The 23,428-nt window shown below is 35.5% G+C and overlaps 1 protein-coding gene and 1 long non-coding RNA gene across 2 annotated transcripts in view; one reads left to right on the forward strand and one right to left on the reverse strand.

The window, feature by feature from the left end:
• LOC137241836 (uncharacterized) overlaps nt 1-23,428 on the reverse strand; it is a 514,945-nt gene that overhangs the window by 187,271 nt on the left and 304,246 nt on the right. The window lies entirely within an intron of this gene.
• On the forward strand, nt 11,672-13,777 carry LOC137242719 (uncharacterized). The gene is made up of 3 exons (XR_010950348.1): nt 11,672-11,831; nt 13,255-13,411; nt 13,489-13,777. It is a non-coding gene; the product is annotated as an uncharacterized lncRNA (long non-coding RNA).

Genomic DNA, 23,428 nt, shown 5'->3' on the forward strand with positions numbered 1-23,428 from the left:
TTTCGTCACTTCACCAGGAATTTGGTTTTGAATGCGATGATTGATTTTGTATACATGATCATTTTGAGCTAAGATTGCTCCTTCGCATAGCCAAAAAAGAAAATTTATTTAAATCCTTAATTCTGAAATATGAGAAACCTCCGTCTTGATCGAAGGAACCTATACCCAAAATTTGGTGATGATTGAAGTTTGGGAAATACATTTCCATAAGGAACACACACACAGAATTTGATTTTTTAGAAGATGTAGATAGACTGAAGCAAACACATTTTTTTAGCGGCGGAATATTACTAAACGTCCAAAAGGAATAACAGCCAATATCATCAATGCAGTCAAACTTTACTTTACTTAACTTAAGTTTGTACGGCAACCATAGTTCTGAAAAACCCCATTTGTAGGGAAGGTGCCACGCCCATTTTTCCAAATTCCACATTTTATTGGAGGTGCTAGGACTTGACGTCATATAGCTCCTTACCAATTTTCATCCCCCTACCATTATTACATCCAGAGTTATGCAATATGATATATTTCATTTGTATGGGAGGTGCGACGCCCCCTTTTAGATTTCGGTTATATTTTAAATATCTTGATATAATGAATAAAAACCACTTTTTTCATTAATATAGCCAGGTGTACGTTGCACTTTTGTACTGAAAACCTGAAGGTAAAGAGTTAATATGGTGATCAGAGCTAAGCTAGACGTTATTTTGAGTTTTATAAAACCGTTCCACTGCATTGATTTTTTTCCCGAATAATTGTGGAAACAATAAGGTTTCTTCAGAAAACTCATATAAAAATCTACTACCTATTTTTAAGTTTGCGTGGTAGAAGTGGTAGAACTTACATTTCAGGAAAAAAGGTGGTAGATATACCACTTTAGTGGTAGAAGTCCGAACACTGCTCACAGTCGAACTGCATACAAATTAGCGGAACATAAGCGTCGTTTTTATAAGAAATACAAAGCAGTAGATATGTTCAGCCAGCAATGAAATGTGACATACGTTCGTGTATGCGTGCTGAAGCATCTCTCATAAACAGTGTTCAAACCTCGGTGTTTATGTTTACATTCCTTCGAAAAAAATTTGCAACTTAACAGCACGACAGAAATCGAAAAATTCGTATGTTTATTCCAAAAATGTTGTACACATGAAATGATCTCGAAACGCTCGTCACCCAGAGAAAAGTTACTATTCATCGCCACAGCTTCCATTTGATACCCATAATGTAAAAACACATCCTAAGGTTATTCTGATCTACGCTTTGTGCAATATTTCTAGACCCTCGTCACCCAGATGTATGAAAATTACCCTCTGCTAAAGAACTAATCAACAGCTTTCATTTGATATCCATACTGTATAAACATTCTAGGGGTATCTGGGTCCACATTTTGGCCTATATCTCGAAACCCTAGTTACCCATATCCATATTGTATAAACACATTCTTGGGGTACGCGGTTCCACAATTTGGCCTATATCTCGAGACCCTAGTCACCTAGGTACGACAAGTACCCCACATTAAGGTACTCATCAGAAGCTTCCATCTTATACCCATATTATACAACCCATAATATACAAACACATCGTAGGGTTATCCGGGTCCACGTTTTGACCTATATCTCAAGACCCTAGAAATTTTTTAAAATTTCTTTTTGCTAAAAACCTTCCCCTATTTGATCCCTATAATATGAAAAAGAACGAAAATTGGCCTCGTATCGGCGCCAAAACATGGACAGGAACGAACATCATTTCACTTTTATATATATTGATTGAAAAACTTTTAATTTCTATCTGATTGAAATTTTGAATCGAAACCACGAAGTGTAACTTTATGCGGTTCAGATCAATCTAGTTCGTAATTGAAATCATGCCCACTAATTTTATATATTACCGGTATATTTTAAGTCTCAACCAAATTTAGTTTGAAATGGCTTATGAACTGGCACATTGAGCATCGAAGTAGACACAGGAAAGGTGAAAATTCGACACTCTTACGTGAAGAGTACTCCGTGCAAGGGCAACATCAGCCATATCAAGAATTTTGTGAACAGACAACAATGAAAGAAGATCAAGGAGTCTATTAAGTGATGGCTTTTTCACTTAATGACCACTGGGGAAGTTGTAAAGAGACTGTTTAACCGTTTTTTAATATATGCTCGTCTTAAATTAGATGGAAAGAGCTGCACATGATCAACACAGTAGGAGAGGCGTGGAATCAAGCACGGAGCTACAAACTGTCGAAGATTACACGACTCTACAAAAAAAATTTGTTCCTTGTCCTAAAGTTTATTTCATGGTTTTCTGTTATAGTAACAGTACCCCTGGCGCTAGAGGTGTTTTGTGAAAATCTAGAATAACCTAAAATGTCGTGGCGAAAGTGTAAATATGAATTGAAATATGAATTTACTAAAGTTCGAGATATAAAATATGAATTAAATACTTCTCTCATCCTCTGTGAGGCCTACGAAGCATATTTTGGCTTTCCTGTTTGGAATCAAACCAAAACATGGGTTCCACATGTTGCTTGTAGTTATTGTAAAAGATGTTTGGAAGGTAAGCAAATTTTACTTAAATAGTAAATTAAATAAAGTAGACATATCGATTTCTCTTTCTTCCAACTTCAGGTTGGTATCGAGGTGAGAAAAGATCTATGAAATTTGCAACACCCAGAATCTGGTGAGTACAAAAGGCCACGTTACTTTTGCATTGTGAATCCGAGTAAAAGACGTTGAGGTAAAAATGCAAAACCTATCGAATATCCTGATCTTGAATCTTCTTCTTCTCCAGTCGCACACTATCTGACACGACCAGTACCACATCCACCGAAAAAATTATTGCAGAGAAGTGGATCATCTCTTAGTTCTTATAAGAGCGATGCCAATAAGGAGTTTTTATCGACACCAGAACAACCAAAACATCATTTCATCAGTATTGAAGATTTTAATGATTTGGTTAGAGATTTAAATTTACCAAAAAGTAAAGCAGAGCTTTTAGGCTCTTCTTCGAACAACGTTATCAAGGCCAATATAATGAAAATATGATGGGAGACTATATTTGGGGTTTATTGAACATAAAAGAAAAAGTAAAAGTGTACACTTTTAAATCATTTTCCACTTTTTTGTAAGTTATTTCGATATTAAAACTTAATAAAAAAATTTATTTGAATTGTTTAATTTTCAAATAAAAATTAAAACCACATATTTTTAAAAATTTCGTTCAAGCGGTTTCCTAAATAGGAAAGCAAACTTTTTAATGCCATATGTTATTTTTTTGTAAAATTACGATCTAAAGAATTGAAATTTAATGCTTTGAAGTCAAAGTCAAATGTTGTGTTGATCCGTGTTATGTGCAGATTTTAGAACCCTAGATTTACTAAGATATACTTGCCATTGAAAAGAGGCGACTGTAGACTCATGGTGTGTATTTTGATGGGCCACACCCTTCTGATGTCGCATGCTTTTGAATTAGGCCTTTTCAGTGCGACCTGATATGCGAAGTGCGGGTTAGAGCAATAAACGAACGAGCACATGCTCATATTAAATCGTTCCCAAGATGGTCGGGCGGATACCTTAATAATGCTTGGTACCGGAACGCACTGGATCTATCAGGCAAAGAATGATCAACATCGATAACACTCCCCAAAACCTTCGGGGTATGTCTGTATGCCGCTAAAAAAAATAACAACAAAAGGAAGACAAGAAGCAGAATGTGACAAAAGCATGGGGAGTGAGAGGAAGACAAAAACTGTGTGGTAGGAAAAAACACTGTCATGATAACATTGGATACATATTCTCGATGTTTTCACTGCAATATATGTACATATATGTATGCATATTGCGTTGTACGTTAAGCCGCTTTAAACCTTAATCCATTTCAAGTGGATATCATTTAAATACACACAAGTCTGCTCCAGGCGAACGAATTCTGTGCTGCGTAAAAATGTTGAAATTGAGCACGGATTTGAGGTGGTTTATCTATGTAGGTATGTGTATGTAAAAGTATGCGAGCTTAAGAGGGGGAGGGGGGTGAATACAAATATTAACAAATTCATGCAACGCTATTAAAATGCATACACATGCAAATATACATAAGTTACACCCCCACATATCTTTATCTACAACTAGAAACGCTGTAAACCATTGAGACTTGACTGCAAGTATTTACCATGTGCAATTGCAATGCTTTCTGAATACACATATGTTCACACACACATTCACACGTACGAACAATTAAGAGAAGTTTTCTGACTTCTCGCGAATCCACTTATTTGCTTTTAGCATTGTATTAGTGCACGTACAAGTGTATCGCTCGCTCGCGGAAATAAAAAAAAAACAGATTTTAACTTTGACTTTTGCAGTGGTAAGCGGCAGCGAATTTAGAGTAAACTTGTGGCTGAATGTCACACATGTTTGTATGTATGTGTGTGTATGTTCGCGAGGGTGTATGTGTGTATATGGTAGTATAAAGAAAGCATAGTAGTAGCAATTGTATATTTACAGGTCGTTGGATGGCAGCAAACATTTGAAATGTACACTCGAAATTGCATGAAAGCGAAAGAGCAAACAAAAATTACTTAAGGCTATGTACATAGAAACTGGCACAAATTGCTAACGCACGTAGACCAATGTATGCACCTATGCATATAAAAATGATGCATGATTGCTAGCGGGAATATATACACATATATGCTTTATAGCATAAAGATATGTGTCTCTGTGCTACAAATATTTAAAACTTGTTAGCTGTATTTCTATAGCTCATACAGGTGTTTTTGTATGTAAAACATTTGTTTGACTTTTTCATCATCTCCTTCTCCCTTACAACGCAACACTATAAATTTGCTATACACGTTTCGTGAACTAGAAGCGCATTCTAATAGTTCTGCAATCTAAGTGCTGCTGGTTTTTATGTAAGCAAATTGAGCAACAAATGTTTTATTTTAAAAGCCAGCACAACCAAATGGACGGTGGATGCGAGAGGAATGAGATAAGCGAACTTGTTTAGAGTGCTAAGACGCTAAATACTTTCTTGAAAAATAATGCACTATCTTGGGCAGGGACCAAAACAATTGTAACTTAAAAACTGAAAGTCTGAAAAAATATGAGGCGTAGTGAGAGTAAAAACAAAATAGGTGCTGAAATTAGCATATAGCTTGTTCAAAATAAAGAGCTAACAAGAAAAAACATAAGCAAATATGTGATTTTCATTGCTGATATCAAAAGTCTTTACAAAAAGAAAACGCGTGGTTAGGTATTCAGGCTTAAGTTGAAATAAAAAATTAAATAAATTAAAATATAAAAGTAGACGAAAATGAAAAATGTAAGAATAATCCATCTATAAACCTTATAAAATAAAGCCGCTAAATGTCATTGCACGCACATCACGTCACACCTAATGCTCCCATTTTAAAACGGTTTTTTGCATTTGAAAGCCTAGCTACGAGAGATCGATATTTTTAATATATTACAGGGGCGTGGCAAATTGCAAGAGTGTAGTCAAAAATCATAAAATTTATTTTTATACAGCTATAATTCATAAACGGATGGATAGATTTAAAAGATTCTACTTTGCAGTAAAACTTTGAGATATTTACCATCGCTCTACATAAAACAAAAAAAAAATACTTGATTAATTTTTTTTTTGATGTTTATTTATTTAATATTCACGCGCTTAGGTACCAAAATAAACAATAGTTTAAGGGGAGGTGCCACACCCATTTTCAAAAATTTTAGTGTTATCCAATTTAATGTTTTAATTCAATTTAGAAAGTAAAATTCTATTGATACAAAGCTCTTTTTCGCTAAGATGTAGCCGTCTACGACTCATTTAAAAATCTTTTGTATAAAAGTGGGCGTGGTATTTAACCGATATGGTCCATTTTTTAAAGGAATATTTCCTGCTATAGGAAAAGTTTATGTACCCAATTTTATTACGATCCATTAATTTTTCTTCGTGTTATGGCTCCCAAAACATAGAAAATTGCTTAGTCATAAAAGGGGCAGTGCCACGCCCATTTTTAAAAATTTTAAGTTTTTCCTATTTACTCTTATAAATCTACTTGGGAAATGAAATACCATTGATATAAAGCTCTTTTTTGCAAAGATATAGCATTCCTTATAGTAAAGGCAACCTCTGTGCCGACTTTTGTTACGATAGGTTTAACGATTTTTGATTTATGATTAATAGTATTTGTAAAATTGATTTTATCAGAAGTGGGCGGTGCCATGCCCATTTTAAAAATTTATTTCTAATTTTTATCAAGAGTCTCAATATCAGCCCACATGTCAAATTTCAACATTCTAGGTGTATTATTTACTAAATAATCAGGTTTTTGTGCTTTCCAAAATGTTATATATATAAAAAGTGGGCGTGGTTATCATTCGATTTCGCTCCATTTTCAATACCAATCTATATATATCTCGATTCGTTTATACCTGTACTACCACACGTTTTATATTATCAAAGTTATAATACCCGCTGTACAAGTGCAGTGGGTAGAATAAAATAAAAGAAACCAAACAGACTACTTACTATTCAAAACAAAAAAAAAATTTTTTTTTTCAAATTTAGAAAAATTAAAAAATAACAATAATTATCATTTGAAAAAAATTATTGTTGTGGTCGTTAGCTCGAATCGAACCTTGAAATAATATCAAATAAAATAAAGTAAAATAAAATAAAATGAAATGAAATGAAATAAAATAAAATAACATAAAATAAAATAAATTAAAATAAAATAAAATAAAACAAAATAAAATAAAATAAAATAAAATAAAACAAAATAAAAACAAAATAAAATAAAACAAAATAAATAAAATAAAAAATATTTAAAAAAAAATATAAAAAAATAAGATACAATTAAATATGATAAAATTTAATTAGCTAAAAAAATAAAACTCCTTTAACTAAAACGGCGGCTGCCTTGGTGTGATGGTGATGATGTGATACTACACCGAATATTCTGGGTTCACACCCCGAGCAAAGACATCAAAATTTTAGAAACAGTTTTTTCAATTAGAAGAATATTTTTCTAAGCTGGGTCGCCCATTCGCAGTGTTTTGCAAGTACTCCAAGTTTATTTCTTCTATGAAAAACTTCTCAGTGAAAACACGTCTGCCTTGCAGATGTTGTTCGGAGTCACCATAAAACAACTAGGTCCCGTTGGGTAAATTTTAAGAAAAATTAAACGAGCATGGCGCAAATTGCAAGAGATGATCGGCCTAAAATCTTTTCGCAGGTTATCGCGCTTTAGGTTTATTTATTTTATATAAATTAAATGGAGCAAAATTAATTTTTAAATATTTAAAATAAAAGAAATTAAATTAAGTAAAGGCATGGTGTAGTGGTTTCGTGGTCCGCCTAGCATACCGAAAATTCTGGTTTAAAAACAACACAAAAATTTATGAACAAGTTTTTTCAATTGGAAGAAAATTTTCTAAGCGGGGCGTCCACTCACGTGATTCGTTTTTCGTGACATTTACCAATCCTTGTAAAATTTGGTAGGGACATAGATTCTCTGACGGTAACTGTTTTCTGTGAAATTGGCCGAAATCGGTTGAAGCCACGCCCAGTTTTTATACACCGTCAACCGTCTGTCCTTCCGCTCGGCCGTTAACACGATAACTTGAGCAAAAAACGATATATCTTAACTAAACTTTGTTCACGCACTTATCTGAAGTCACTTTATCTTGGTATATAATATGGCCCAAATCCGTCTATGACCACGCCCACTTTTCTGATATCGAAAATTACGAAAAATGAAAAAAATGCCATAATTCTTTACCAAATATGAAAAAAGAGATGAAATATCGTAATTGGATTGGTTTTTTGACGCAAAATATAACTTTAGAAAAAACTTTGTAAAATGGGTGTGACACCTACCATATTAAGTAGAAGAAAATGAAAAAGTTCTGCAGGGCGAAATCAAAAACCCTTGGAATCTTGGCAGGAATACTGTTCGTGGTATGACATATATAAATAAATTAGCGGTACCCGACAGAAGATGTTCTGGGTCACCCTGGTCCAAATTTTGGTCGATTTCTCGAAAACGCCACATATACAACTAAGGGCTACTCCCTTTTAAAACCCTCATTAATACTTTTAATTTGATACCCATATCGGACAAATACATTCTAGAGTTACCCCTGATCCACCCTTATTGCGATATCTCGAAAAGGCGTCCACCTATAGAACTAAGGCCCACTACGTTTTAAATAATCATTAACACCTTTCACTTGATACACATGTCATACAAACACATTCAAGGGTTACCCTAGGTTCATTTTGCTAAATGGTGATTTTCCCTTATTTTGTCTCCAAAGCTCTCAGCTGAGTATGTAATATTCGGTTATACTCGAACTTAGCTTTCCTTACTTGTTTCTTCTTTTACTTCTTTTTTCTGATTTAGCGTATGATTGCTTTCATATCATTTCAACCTCAATCCATATTGTCTAAATTCCCTCATACCGTGAGCAAAGAAGTACAGAAAGTGATAAAAAGTTAGAGTTTAAATAGATCCCTGAATGCATCTTTTAGACGTCTGGAAAAATGACGCTTATAAGCCATGTACTCCACCACCGACTAATAATGGCATGAAAGTTTATATGTCATAAGTGCTTTAGTATGTAGAAAAATAAGTACTGTAATAAAAATGCCTGTACATTTAAGATATCAAGACTATTTAACCGTTTTATAAATGCGCAGGTGTAATAGCAGCAGTGATACGGAAGTAGGGCGATATGATGTGATTATACTCATTTGGTGCAAGCGATTGTAGTCGTTGCATGTGATGTTTGATACTATTTTGCAGTTGGTATCACAAAGCAATTTTGTAAATGAAAGTGACAAGGGGTTTTAATTTATTAATGTTTTAAGTAATTGTCTCATGTTATTCAAATTAATGTTGACGGAAATTACAATACAAATTCGTTTAAATGGGGAAGTAGGAAGTATTAAGAAGTTACAAATCATAATATTTTGCTTTCAAAATAAAGTAACTTCAAGTTTCGTCAGCATATATCATATTGCACACTTAGATCATTAAGAGACCAAAATAGAAATCTTTTCCAATCAAATATATGGAAAATTATCCAAAAAAATCTTCTTTTTGAGAAGACTAAAGTGCATTTCAATAGATCGGGTGCTTCGGAATATTCATACCTGAGCATCTAATGTCGGGTTGACAGCCAACACAGAAAATAAGGATATGGTCTTGTTTACTAAGGGGTACAGGGTACTTGGTCCCTAATTATCTAGAAATCATCCTAGACAGTAAGTTTTTGTCGAAGCTTAGGGTGGCGGAGGGAGTGAAGAAGGCATCGACGGCACTTAATGAATGTAAGGATTGCTGGGGTGTACATAGGGTTTATTGCCCTCTCTCCTATTGGGTACTTGTAGCGATTGTAAACCCTATCCAGTACTATGGAGACCTTATTTGCTGAACAGCTACGTAAATAAGAACCTACTTAAAAAAATTAGAGGAGGTATGCAGGCTATCAATGCTTAGCGTAGCGGAAGTCCTGAAAACAACCCTAAAGGCTGAACTGTATGCGATTCTGCACATTCCACCTGTGAACCTGGTAGCAACAGTGCCTCGGGGAAGCTTGAGCGCAGATCATATGGCATTGAAGTAAGTCGTCATCAACTGCAGAACGAAGAGACTATCTGATTCCTTATCTGCGCTTCGTTGGGGATCTTAAAGCTATACAAGAGGTGGGTGGTTGGCGTAAGTTTGCCCAAATGGCGGGCAAGGCGATACATCTTTACATAAATGGTTCCAAAGTAGAGGAAGCAGTAGGGTCTGCAGTATACTGTGCTGATCTCGAAATAAACAGATCCTTAAAGCTGCCAGATCACTGTAGCGTTTTTCATGCCGAAGTATTAGCCGTAACCCACGCAGTAGAAACACTGGAAAAGAATAGCCTAAACTGCAGCCGTGTTAACTTTTGTATTGACAGCCAAGCATCAATTTAGTATACAGTCTCATATAGCACAGCATGTAAAAGTTTGTTGGAGTGTAGGCGATCTCTGGAAAGAGTCGGAAGAGTGCAAATATTCATTTATATTGGGTCCTAAAGCATAAGAGAAAAGATCGACTAGTTTCAAAGAGCACATCCCTCTGTAGATGTAGCTTGCTCTGTAGATGTCAGAATTAGATTGAGCGAAATTAAGAAAAGGCAAGAGGCGCACATGATCAACCAAGCGAGGAAGGCCTGGAGCCAAGCGCTGGGCTACAAAGTGGCGAAGATTATGTGTAGGTATTACAGCCTTAGACTAACCAATTTTCTTCTATCATTAAGAAGAGAGGACTGTAGACTCATGACGGGTACTTTGACTGGACACTGCCGTCTGGCGTCACATGCCCTCAAATTAGGCTTGGTCAGTGATAGCAGATGTAGAAAGTGCGGGTTGGAGGAGGAAACGATCGAGCACGTTTTGCGCTCATGCTCTGCGCCTGTCAGGATAAGATTACAGCTATTATGAGTGAAAAAGGTGTCAGACCTAGATGGAGGAAGTGGCAAAGGATCTTTCTTCTAGTATTTGCCAAGAGGACGGAAATATTTTACAACAAAGCTCCCGTTTTTTGATAGGGCTTTCCAGTTTGATGGTTAAACAGACTTCTAGTAATACCACGGATTTATTCAGTCAATGTGAGGTCATCATGGACCGGGCCGTTCTACCTTACTTAACACCGTCATGCGCTCCTATTCACTTTTTCGTTACGTTCCATAGATTTGGGTGCTCAACTTGCATTTTTGAAATATATTTTGTGTGTTGCTGTGTTTTTAAGTTTCCTCTATTTATTGCACTTTGTATTTGTAAAAATAGCATCTGGTAAATATAATTTGAAAGTTTCTGCCAAACTTTCCTCTTAATAGCATCACATCCTTTGTCTGATCCTTTATATTTTCATAATATCGCTTTCGCTCAGGTATTATGCACGTACCATTAATGCATGCCCAAAATGTAAACACTTGTATATACATATATACGTACATAAATAGATCTATGTATGTATATACACTAGACTGGGTCGATTTATTAACCTATATCGCGCCATCGATTTTTCGATTGAAATTGGGCTTAGGAAAAAAATTTCCACTACTCATACCCAGAAAAATAATTTTCGACCCTGCGAAATTAAATTTTTCTGACTTTTTTTAAGAATGATTTTTAATGTTTTTTCATGACTTACTAAACAGTTTTCATTTGATTGTAAAATTTTCATGTATACCCTGTCCGACCCAAAAATGTCCGCTAAAAATGTTGTCGATAACAGTTTTTTGTAAAAAAGGGGTATACATGAAAATATTTTTTTTTTCAAAAAACTGTTATCGACAACGTTTTTAGCGGACATTTTTGGGTCGGACAGGGTATACGTATGAAAATTTGTTTAGTAGCTCATGAAAAAAACTTCAAAAATCAAAGTTGAAAAAAGAAAAAAAATGAAAGTTCGCAGGCTCAAAAATTCTTTTTTTGGCTATGCTTAGTGGAACTTTTTTTCCTGAGCCAAAATCCTATCGAAAAATCAATGGCACGATATCGGTTAACTTTCGTCCATACAAATCGATCCACCCTAATATACACGCTGCCAACTACAACATTGCTAATTTTAGAATTCCAAAAGCGCTTAAAGCAAAATAAAAAAGTCACTTTTCCGCTGTAAAATCAAGAATCACGTAGTGTTTCTACAAATTTGGCGCACCTTGCAGCAAAATTCGTGGAAAGCGTATAAATTACACTAAAATGGCAAAATATTAAAGCGCAAAGGAAAAAATCAAAAAACGTGAGTTGCAGTATGCCAAAATATAGAATGATGCGAGAAACGATTTTTAGTAAGTAGGCTCAAACTGAGTGCAAGAGGTGTTTAAAAAATTTTATTTGCGTTTACATTCCCTCAACTCATAAATGAAAGATCGTAGCTGTACAGAGTGATGATAAGTTGGAATTTACGGCTTTGGCAATCTTAAGTAAAATTGTAAATATTTGCCTCGTAAGATTGAAATCTCAAGCATAAAATAGAAGGTTGCGCTTTTATGGAACATAGAATGACGTATAGAAACAGGTAATACATTTAATATAGAACACCGAAACGAAAATTACAATAGTGGTTTTTTTACAAAATTGCGTCAATTAAAAATTGTTTTTTTTTTTTTGTATTTTCGATGCAAATACATCTTAAAAACTTCTTCGAAAAATTTCGAATATTCGAAATTTTTTTCGAAAATTTCGAATTTTTACTCAGACCTCTCCGAAATTTTTGAATATGCAGTTTCTTAGTCCAATCAATTTAAGTATAGCAAAGTATAAGTTACAGCTCTCTCAAAATTTGCAATGATTTATGGCAATTGATTACCACAATGGTGTTTTTTCCTTCACACAAAGTGTGAATATTTTTTATATGGAAAAAATCTGAAACACCCTCGAAAAAAAAATGCCAAAAACGAATGCCAATTTCTATAGAAGGTATATAAGATTACATTCTAGGATTACAATTGTTGGGCTACAAAACGGCATTCTCAAAATAATTCTAATAAAAAGTACGAAAATTTCGAAATTTTTTTTTTGAATTTTGGTACTTTTTCGAAAATATTTTTAAGATTTTTTTGCATAGCATAAATAACAAAATTTATATACATTTTTCCTAAAATATCGAGGGTAGAAATAGGAGAATTGAGAGGCAAATTACATATAACACAACGAGTCGTATTTTCTCGTGTGAACCAGAATTCGTATGATATAAGAGCACTTATTCACCTCAGTGAGTGAAAGTAAACCTGATTGCTTTTGTAAAATTTTTAGTATTATATAATGTTGAATTTCAATCCCAGTGACAGCGGCGTAAAGAATCACGGCGTCATACATAATCTGGACGTTAATGAACAAGAGCTTACGATTTCTTCTCGAACACAAGCGAAAATTTCGATACTCGAGAAATCGAGATCTTGGCTTCTCGCGAGATTATCGAACCTCGAAATACTCGTAAAGATCACGAGATTCTCGAATTTCGAAATTCTCGTTAAGCTCGAGAACTTCTCGACATAGAATTTAGCCGCTGTAGTAGTATTATATGTACTCTGTTTTTTTTACTTGGGATTTTTTTTCACTTGCGTTGGCTGTCACATATCAATGAACTCGTACGTGTAACATTTTTTCATAACATTTTTATTTTTCAACTACATAGCCATTTAAAAAAAAAACGCGTACAATATTTAATATTTTAATATTAATATTTAATAATATTTACAATGCCTCCAGAGAGAAGCTGGGTATGGCAGTATGCAACAAAAACGAATACTGGGGCTAATTGCTGTCTGTGCAATGCAGCCATTGCCTGTAAACGAAGTAGCACAACAGGAATTATACGGCATATTCAAAGTATTCACAAAATGTCAAGCGATTTTAGCCGAGTTGGGTAAGTTTTCTAGAAAGGGTGTTGTTGGAACTCTTGATAAGAATATGTACATAGATACATATTTTTATTATCACTAGCCACAAATCGAATACCCGAGCAGTGCCTTACAAAAACAGCGAAAGAACACATTCTCAATGAAAAAATTGAGCATATAGACGGTGCAGAGGCTAAGCTTATAGTACGTAACTGACTGCCTAATTGGATCGAGCACAGGATTTGAAAAAAATTATGGAATTGGCGGTGCCCAGCTACAAAAATTATATTGACTAAAATTTAGTACAAATTACGTACATATTCATAATCTAAAATTAATGACCCATATGTGTTGCATTCTATTTTTTAATTGGTAAATAAATGAATACTGCTCATTATTTTTCTCGGAAATGCTTGCGAAAATAACGATACCCGAGATTGAAGCGAGAAATCGAGTTCTCGAGTCTCGAACACCTCCTTTCTCTCGAGATTCGAGCTCCCGAGTCCCGAAGTTCTCGACTCGTGTGTTCGAGAAAAAATCATAATACATAATACTGCCATTTCAGCAAATAAGCTGAATATCGAGAATCTCGCGAGCCTTACGAGTATTTCGAGATTCGAGAATATCGCGAGAAGACGAGACTCGCGAGAAATCTCGTCTCGAACAAGTTCGAGAAATCGTAAGCTCTATAATGAACGAAATTTGAAAAAATTGCCAGTGCTATTTCCGTTCGCTGCCGTTTTGGTCAATTTTTCTGAAACTTCTTTCCTTTTTCTGCATTTCTTTAACGACAAATCGGAAACTGACAATGCTACATTGTAGAAACCGGTTTATCTTCAAATCTCATTTTTGAATGAATGAGAGAAACATATCTGATAGATAATGACTGCACGTTCGAGGGAGAAATTGGCACTTAAAACGGCACAACCGTGAAACCAGTTTGCCTGCAAAGTCGTTTAGACAAAAGAATGACCTAAAATCGTTTTTTCGAGAAAGAAAATGGCACTGAAGATGGCAAAATTGCGAAACCGGTTTATTTCAAAATTAGATATCGCACTGAAGGTGGCCCAAACGAGCGGTTCTTCTGCAAGTCTGCGTTTGTAAGGGATAACAGCAAATTATTCGTTCGAGAGCAAAAATAGCCCTGAAAATGGTCCATCGACGAGAGCAGTTTGTTTGCAAACAAAAAAAAAAATTGCTAAATTAGACATTAATAACCAGAGTTAGTTTGACAAAAAATTCTATAAAATACCAGATACTGTGCTATGAAATATGTTACCAGCATTTATTGATGGGTCGGCTTAATATCAATGGGTTACACATGTGTCATCGATCTTAGAGAACAATTTAATCGCTATATGTTTCGTGACAAACCGGTGAGTCATCTTTAACAGTACGACAAGAAATTGGATCTCGCTACCCTGGAAGAGGCAGTGCCCGTTCAGCTTTCGTTAAGCCTCACTTGAGGTGCATGTATAGAGGAGAAGACTACAAATGACTAGGGGCACCCCCAGCATGTTAGGGAATTTAGAATATATCCCAGTATTCCTGTCATAAGAGGCGAAAGAAATATCGAAATTATTGAAGAGGTTGTGTAGCGCAAGGGATTGCCAGCGCAATATATACCGTCTCCAACCCAATTGTGAACCTCACATACCCGTGACGAATCATGTTAGTTTAACAGCCAAGGCTCTGGCGACGACAAGCTCTCATTGATACAGGGGGTTTGAGGGCGGTATGGCCTTGAATGTTTCATGTGGTCATACTAAATCTTTCCCGAGATGATCGGGCTGGTGCCCTAATGGTGCTTGTTACCGGAACGTACCGGATCATACGGCGAAGGATCATCAAAATCGATAACACTCCCCAAAAGTTTCGCTACAACAACAACAGCAACATGGTCACTCCGTTTTACTTAAAGCCAACTTCATTCAGTTCAGTCGCACCAATACGCCCTTGGCGTTCCGTATAACAGTTTCCAGGTACTTTGCCTTTTCCGTGACGATAACACTCCCCAAGGCTTTCGGTATAACAACAGCAACATGGGCACTCCTTTTTCTTTACAGCCACCTCTATTCAGTTCAGTTGCACCAATACGTCCATGGCGATCCGTATAATAGTTTCCAGGTACTTTTCCTCGTCCCGTGACGCAGATGATATTAATATAAAAATAGCTAGACACTTGATCGCACCACACTTTAAGCTAGAGCTTTAATAACCGCTTGGTTATCGGAGTAGATGTTGAATTATTTAATGGTAGGAGCACTGGGCAGCATCCCATCGAGAGCATCCTTAATTGAGCAATGATAGGGCAACTTAAAGTTTCAGCTAACATCTACAACGAACTATGCGCGAACCAGCTAACCACTGCCACATATTTATTTCTTTATTCTCTTTCCAATTTCTCCAGGGGATGACTTTTATGAAGCCTTCACAAGAGGCAGTTTTTAGAAATTGTTTTACAAGAGGCAGTTGTCTGTCTGTTCTGGGATGAAGTCAAGACTTATGGGAATGCTGCAATGTCCTATATAGAAAGCGCATAGCCCATGTCGTCACCCCTGGTCAGTGACCAGGCCGCAGACATTTTGTCTCAATATTCATCAAATGTTTGTTCAGCATAACCTTCAATGCTAATGTAGATTTTTGTTCTGAGGGTGCCACTGATGTACATCAAGAAGGATTCACTGCGCGGATCTCTCTTTGAAAATACCGAATATTGGTACCTTAAAGGAGAGCTATGCCGTATAATCTTGCCTAAATATAGTGGTGGAATTGTAGAATATACATACTCTTCATTTCAAAAGTGCGTTATATTGCGGTGAGGTGACATAAGGTGCACAATTATAAGATCAACTGAGGTTATGATCACTTGTTGCTGTTGTTGTATTAAAGATAAATACACTCCTCGAAGGTTTTAGGGAGTTTTATCGATGTTGATCGTAGGATACAAAGAACCATTAAGATACTAGCCCGACCATCTCGGAAACGATTAATATGACCACATTAACCCTTCTAGGCCTTCCCGCCCCAAGCCCCTACTTCCATGTGGTGCTTGTGGTCGCCAGAGCCTCGCTTGCTAAATATGTATGTGTACGATACGTTCATATATGTAACAGGATACCTTCGCCTAAGTGAAGTTGACAATTGGGTTGCGGAAGGTTTGAAGCTATAAAGCTTTGTATTGCACTTACCAGCCCCTTTGAATCCCGTTATGACCACTTCAAATGGCGTTACGATCATTTTCATTCGCCTGAACAAAGGTAAAGCGAAAACAATACAGCGTAACAGCGTAAAATTTTAATACAACAAAATAATTGACCCTATGGCCACTTGAGAAAAAAAGAGTCGACTTTATGAAAGCAAGAAGGTCATAATATTAATTTCATCGATATTATAAAAATTTTAAATTTATTCATTGTTACCATTTGAAGTGGCCATAAGACCAATTGACATTATGGAAGTTGACCTAAAGTCACCCCTCCTCACTTTTTGAGTATTTTGAGTACTAGGCTAAATTTAAAGCGTGGATACTTCTTCCTCTACTGTTTCATTTTTTTCGCCAACTTTCATCATCTACTTACAACAATTGCTTGTTCCTGAGCATGCAACAAGCGCACTATTGTTAGAGCTCGGCAAACGTGCTTGTTAAAATAAAGTTTATAATTTATGCACTTTCTTCTTGTTTACATACACATATATATTTATATATATGAATCAGTCTGGGGTTGCTGTGCTCGTCACTTAAGTACAACTCGTATGTGCACTACCAAGTTCAGATGTTTATATATTATTTAGTTTTTGTATTGTTGAAGTGAAAATATTTTCAAAATAAAATTGTCAACTTGATGCGTTTGCGTGTTGCGTGTTGCTTGTTTCTTGTCTGTTGTCAACAATTATGACAGAACTTCATTAACATTTTACTTTACAGCAACATGTGCAACATTCTTAGATGGGTCTATCAAAATAATTGAATAGAAGACACGCTATGAGCTTTAAGTGGTAAGTATTTCATACTGAAAAATATAATCATGCCTGGATGAGCTATGATTTATAAGTATGAAGGATGAGACGGAGAAATGAAAACTGTCAGCAGATGTTTTGACCATCATTCAGTACTCGAGATAAAAGTTTCCCCGAAAATTTAAGATCCTTCCAGAAACTCAGTGACGCCTATCAAAGAAATCTTACTGATGGGTTATTTATTTAAGATTTATGTAGCTATCGCTATAGTGCAACAAACTAAAGCGCAAGAGCCGCACTGGCTATGCCATCTTATGGGAATGAATGAAATAGTTTTGGTGGAGGAACTATTTTTAGCAATATAGTACTTAGAAGTCTTAATCTATCTCAATTTGCTTGGAACAGATGGTTATGTAAGGTTAAACTGATTAATCTGTAAGAACACTACGTTGATGAAATGGTAGCTTAAGGTAGACTTTTCCGCTATCAAAAACCTGGACTTATAGTTAAAAATAACTCGTTTACCTTGAAAGATACTGAAAGTTTCTCCCCAGTTTCAAAGAGGGACGGTCGTGGCTTCCAGGGAACGCCATCAACGGTTCTCACAGAATAATTGTGAGTATGTCTTATGGGAAGAGAATCACTTACCTTAGCTTGCTATGAAACGGTAGTGCATTTGTGGAACACAATCGCGTATGGCAAATAAAAAAGGAAATGTTGTTACCTTTTGCAAATTTTATATACATAAGTATATAATGAATAAAAATGAATGAATGAATGAATGAATGAATAAGTAATGCCAACTCAGCCTGAATAGTATCAATGGTTGTACGGAGACCCAGAGCATCTCGGACGTGAGTCCTATCGTTCGGCGGTGTTGTATTTATATCACCATCTGCATTTGACCGGCATTCTAATAAGAGAACGGGTGAAAGAGGTGCTCCCCGGCCGTCCTGTGTGTAACAGTACAAATAAATGGTTGGCGGGGAGACTCCGAGAACCTCGGACTAAAGTTCTAGCGTTGGTGGGTATTGTACTTAAATCACCATCTGCATTTGACCGGCATTCTAATAAGAGAGCGGCTGAGAGAGGTGCTCCTCGACCGTCCTGGGTGCTACAATACAAATACAAGTATGGTGGGGAGACTCAGAGGATCTCGCACTACATTCCTACAGTTGGTGGTTGTTGTAATTAATCATCCTCTGCATTTGACTGGCATTGCAATCTGAGAGAGATTCAAGTAAAAATGTATCATACATATATTAAGCAAGCGAGACTCTGGCGATCCCTAATTTCTCATGGAACCAGGGGGTGGGGGGGGATAGGCCTAGAAGGTTTAATTAAAACTTTCGGGGACTGTCTTTGGCGTTAAAACAGCAACAACGAAATTCCAATTAGAGAGCGGCTGAGAGAGGTGCTCTTCGGTCGCTCTGGGTGGAATGTCCGCGTCGGTATTTACGAGCGAGTTCATATTCCTGCAACTTAACATGAAGCTGATCCACCCTCTCATGACTGGATGTATGTATGTACTTGAATGAAATCAATATCACCCATGAATACCCGTTTAGAAACATTGTGGAAAGAGTCTAAAATTTCTAGAGAATAGCAAAGCATACTCTTTTTATTAAAAGGAGCTTACCATATTCATAACCACCCTCTTTAGAGTGGCAACTTCAAATTTACATTGGTGTTCTGGTGTGAAGAAAAGTTTTTCGTCCATGATATAGAGATGCGTGTCACTTAATTTCTGGAAGGTTTTGAGCAAGAAGTATATAAAAATAGTGGGCCTCTAGGCTTTTTTATAAAAGACTCATTTTTTTCTTGTTTTTTTTTTTTTTTTTGCATTTAATGTAGCTCATCTACACTCCTTTGTTTTTAGCAATACGGCGCGAGCCATTATCAAAGAGTGCGGCATATGAATGGGTGCTAGGCAAAAACGAAAATTTATTCGGAATCGTTGTATTATTGGACTCTTACAGCAAACTGTTACATCTGGTGGCATCGATTTAAGCTTTGTAAAGTTTTTACTCTCAACTTAATTTTGCTCCTAAATTATCCAACAGCACTTCCGCTTAGTCTATGAAAATAAAATGTAATGAATAAGTGCTTTAAGGCACTCTTTGTTGTTACGTGACCATTCCCTATTCTCCTTTTCAAACAATTTCTAGAATATTTCGCTTCTAGGAAGTAGAGATATACGCCGCGGATAAACGCCGACGCCGCCGCCAATTTCTGTCGTTTTTCGCACGCCTCCGCTGGATGTCAAAAATATCGGCGCGTTACTATATTTTCTACTCATTCAAGACTGTCTAGGCCGTTTATTGATCATGATGAAATTTGGTCGGCTCATTTCATATAAAATGCCCCAAGTCGAACATGTTTTCAAATTGTTCTCAACTTTTTAAAAAAGCATGTTTCCCGAAAAAGGTGCCAATGTAAAAAATAATTATAACCCGTTTGGCTAAAAGATATCAGGGATGCCAAATCCTATCCTAACGTAGTGGATAGTCGAACTATTCGGAAACTTGAAGCTACGCGGTCATCCAAAAGAACTTTTATATCACAAGGCCGGAAAACCACGGTTTGGACTTAACATTAACATCTTTCTACTTAAAATTTGTGGACTTTCATTTTAAAATGTCATTTCAGTTTAACGAAGTCTATTGAAATCAATGTTTTGAACACAAACGTCTACAAATTTTGGTCAGCATTTAAAAAAAATTTATCCAGGGTCCTTTTAAAATTTAAATTATATAGATGGGTCGAGGATTATACGATTTTCACTCATGGGTTACGCTATGATACCCACTCGAAAGAGCTTCTAGAAAAGGGACATCGATGGAGCTATGAGTTCGAAGTCGCAGTCCTACAACTTCTGTGCTGGCATATGGTGTGAAGGCCAGAAGGCGTGGTAGCGACTGGTGGTTGGAGTTGCTACTGTTCGCACATCGAGAATTACAGTTTTAATAACAGCGAAAAACTGAAGGCGCCCTTTGACTATATCAGCAATAGGCCAGCATTGCTGCTCATCTTTAAGACTGTAATACGAGAGTCGTGACTATTAAAAGACCATTGATAGCAACCATAAGTCTCATTTGGAAGCAAGGAGCCACAAATGATTTAACGAAATCGTGTCGACAACGAGTATTAGGAGTTAGGCCAGAACATCTCCTTTGGTGAAACCGTTGCCGTTGTTCCGTTGTTTTCCTTTGCTCTGATAATATGCCGTTTTTGGATTCTAAGCATTCGGGAATTATCGCCTTTCTCGACTTTTGCCAATTGAAAAGTATCCCTTACATACTTCCAAACATTTTCAAGCTTTCTCTCTACATGTTTTGCTTAATGTCATCCAACTCTTATATAGAGGCAACATCCTTAGTTTGCCACAGATTCTTATCAAAAAGTGTTTGGAATTAGGTAGAGTCTGTTGTGCTATGGATTCTAAGATCATTGGTCTTTATGATCCATCATGGTTGGTCCAAAAAGACCTTCTAGTCCTACCTTGATAAATCACATTCAGAGCCCAACGTAATACATAGAAAGGTGATGTTTAGATCTGACTGTTTGCGATGTCCTTCTGAGCGGAATAAGAAATCCCAACAGAATATAAAAAACTTGTAAAAAAACACATTTTAAAATAAATTATTCCTTGTGGATTGCTGATGTTGTATGTAATTTGCGTACCAAGTGCAGCAGATTTTGCTTAATGTACGTTCTACAGCTCGATGCCACGTGCTGCAATGCAAAACAAGAAAATCAAATTTTGCTGCACGATTAGGTAGAACACGTTGAAGCGCACAAAAAACTCTATTCAAATAAGATAAAAGCTGCAAAATTCACTTAAGCAACGAAAATACATTCACAAAAGAATAGAAAATACCATTTGCAATGGAAAAATGCTAATAATGGAAGAAAAAAAGGAACTAATACATAAACAATTTAAAAGTAGTCATAGAAGTAAGTAGTCGTAGAAATAGACATAATTAGGATGCTGAGCTGTAAACAAATGAACACGAAAACAAAAAAATTCAAAATTAACGAAGTCGAAACAAAAAAGTATACATTGAAAGTTTACGTAAATAGTTAAATTAAATAAGGAAATACATTTCCGCTTTAAATAAATATCAAAATGTTTGCAGACTTTGGTATTGCAATGTTAAAGCTCGGCTCTGCTTTGATAGAAGCACAAAAATTGAATACAATATTATTTCAAAGTTCTACTATTTCTGCAGAGAGCGTAAATGAGCACAAAAGTTCCAAAAGTAATAAAAGTTCATTGTTTTCCTTATGGCACATAATTAAAATATTCGAAAATTACATACAGCAGCGAGCACGAGAATAGCAATGGCAATAATTATTGAAATTCTTCATCTATATTTTAATTTTTGATATCTTTGGAAAAAATTTTTTCGTTCCTAAAACTATACAAATCAATCTCAAAAAGGCTTTGAAAAAATTCAAAAATTCAAGAAAACTTGCCGAAATATTCTATCTTTGTTTTTTAAGGATTTCTTAATTGTTTATACTCAGAGTGCTTTGCACACAGAGTATATTAACTTTGATTGGGTAACGGTTGGTTGTGTACAGGTATAAAGGAATCGAGATAGAAATAGACTTCCATATATCAAAATCATCAGTATCAAAAAAAAATTTGATTGAGCCATGTCCGTCCGTCCGTCCGTCCGTCGGTCCGTTAACACGATAACTTGAGTAAATATTGAGATATCTTCACCAAATTTGGCACACGAGCTTATCTGGACCCAGAATAGATTTGTATTGAAAATGAGCGAAATCGGATGATAACCACACCCACTTTTTATATATATAACATTTTGCAAAACACAAAAAGCCTGATTATTTGGTAAATAATACACTTAGAACGTTGAAATTTGACGTGTGGACTGATACTGAGACTCTTGATAAAATGAATTTTACAAATATTATTAATCATAAATCAAAAGTCGTTAAACCTATAGTAACAAAATTCGGCAGACACGTTGCCTTTACTATAGGGAATGCTTTGAAGAAAAATGAACGTAATCGGTTAAAGGCGACGCCCACTTTTATATAAAAGATTTTTAAAAGGGTCATGCAAAAAAGAGCTTTATATCAATGGTATTTCATTTCCCAAGTGTATTTATAACAATAAATAGGAAAAACTTCAAATTTTGAAAAATTGGCGTCCACCGCCCCTTTTATGACTAAGCAATTTTCTATGTTTCGGGAGCCATAACTCGAAGAAAAATTAACGGATCGTAATAAAATTTGGTGCACAAATTTTTCGTATAGCAGGCAATATTTCTAGAAAAAATGGACGAGGTCAATTAAAGACCACGCCCTCTTTTATGTAAAATATTTTTAAAAGGGTCGTAGAAGAAAATAAGCTATATTTTAGCGAAAAAGAGCTTTGTAACAATAGAAGTTTACTTTTTTAATTGAATTATAACATTAAATTGGAAAACACTAAAATTTTTAAAAATGGGTGTGTCACGCTTAGTAAAATTTTCTTCTAATTGAAAAACCTTATTTCTAATGTTTTGATGTTGCTTTGCCCGGGGTGTGAACCCAGGGCATACGGTGTGGTAGGCGGAGCACGCTACCATCACACTACGGTGTCCGCTATAGGTATCTCAAAACTAGCATTTCCTTAAAATGTTACTTATATATTTAAAACTTCTCGATTTTTCGAATTTTTCGAAAAGGCGTACTTTTTGTTAGTTATTTTCTTTTTTTATTTGCTTCGTAAATTAAAATAATTACAGACAATTTTGCAAATATTTTAAAACTTAAAATTTTTTTCATTTTTTCGAAATTGTTTTCGAAAAAAAATTCTTAAAAAATTCTAAAGATTCTTGAGTTGTCAAATTTTCCTTTATTGAAATTATGCAACTCAATCACAAAAATATTTCGAAAAATTCGAAAATTCGCGAAAAACTTACCGAAATATCCAAATTTTTTAAAAATATTTCTTAACTATTTTTTGCGTATGGAATTTTTATGTGACAAAGTAAACATTATATGTATCTCAAAACTACCATTTACTGCAAAGTTTCCTAATAAATTTAAAATTTCCCGATTTTTCG

Source organism: Eurosta solidaginis, chromosome 2 (assembly GCF_040869045.1).
Source record: "Eurosta solidaginis isolate ZX-2024a chromosome 2, ASM4086904v1, whole genome shotgun sequence".
Classification (NCBI taxonomy): domain Eukaryota; kingdom Metazoa; phylum Arthropoda; class Insecta; order Diptera; family Tephritidae; genus Eurosta; species Eurosta solidaginis.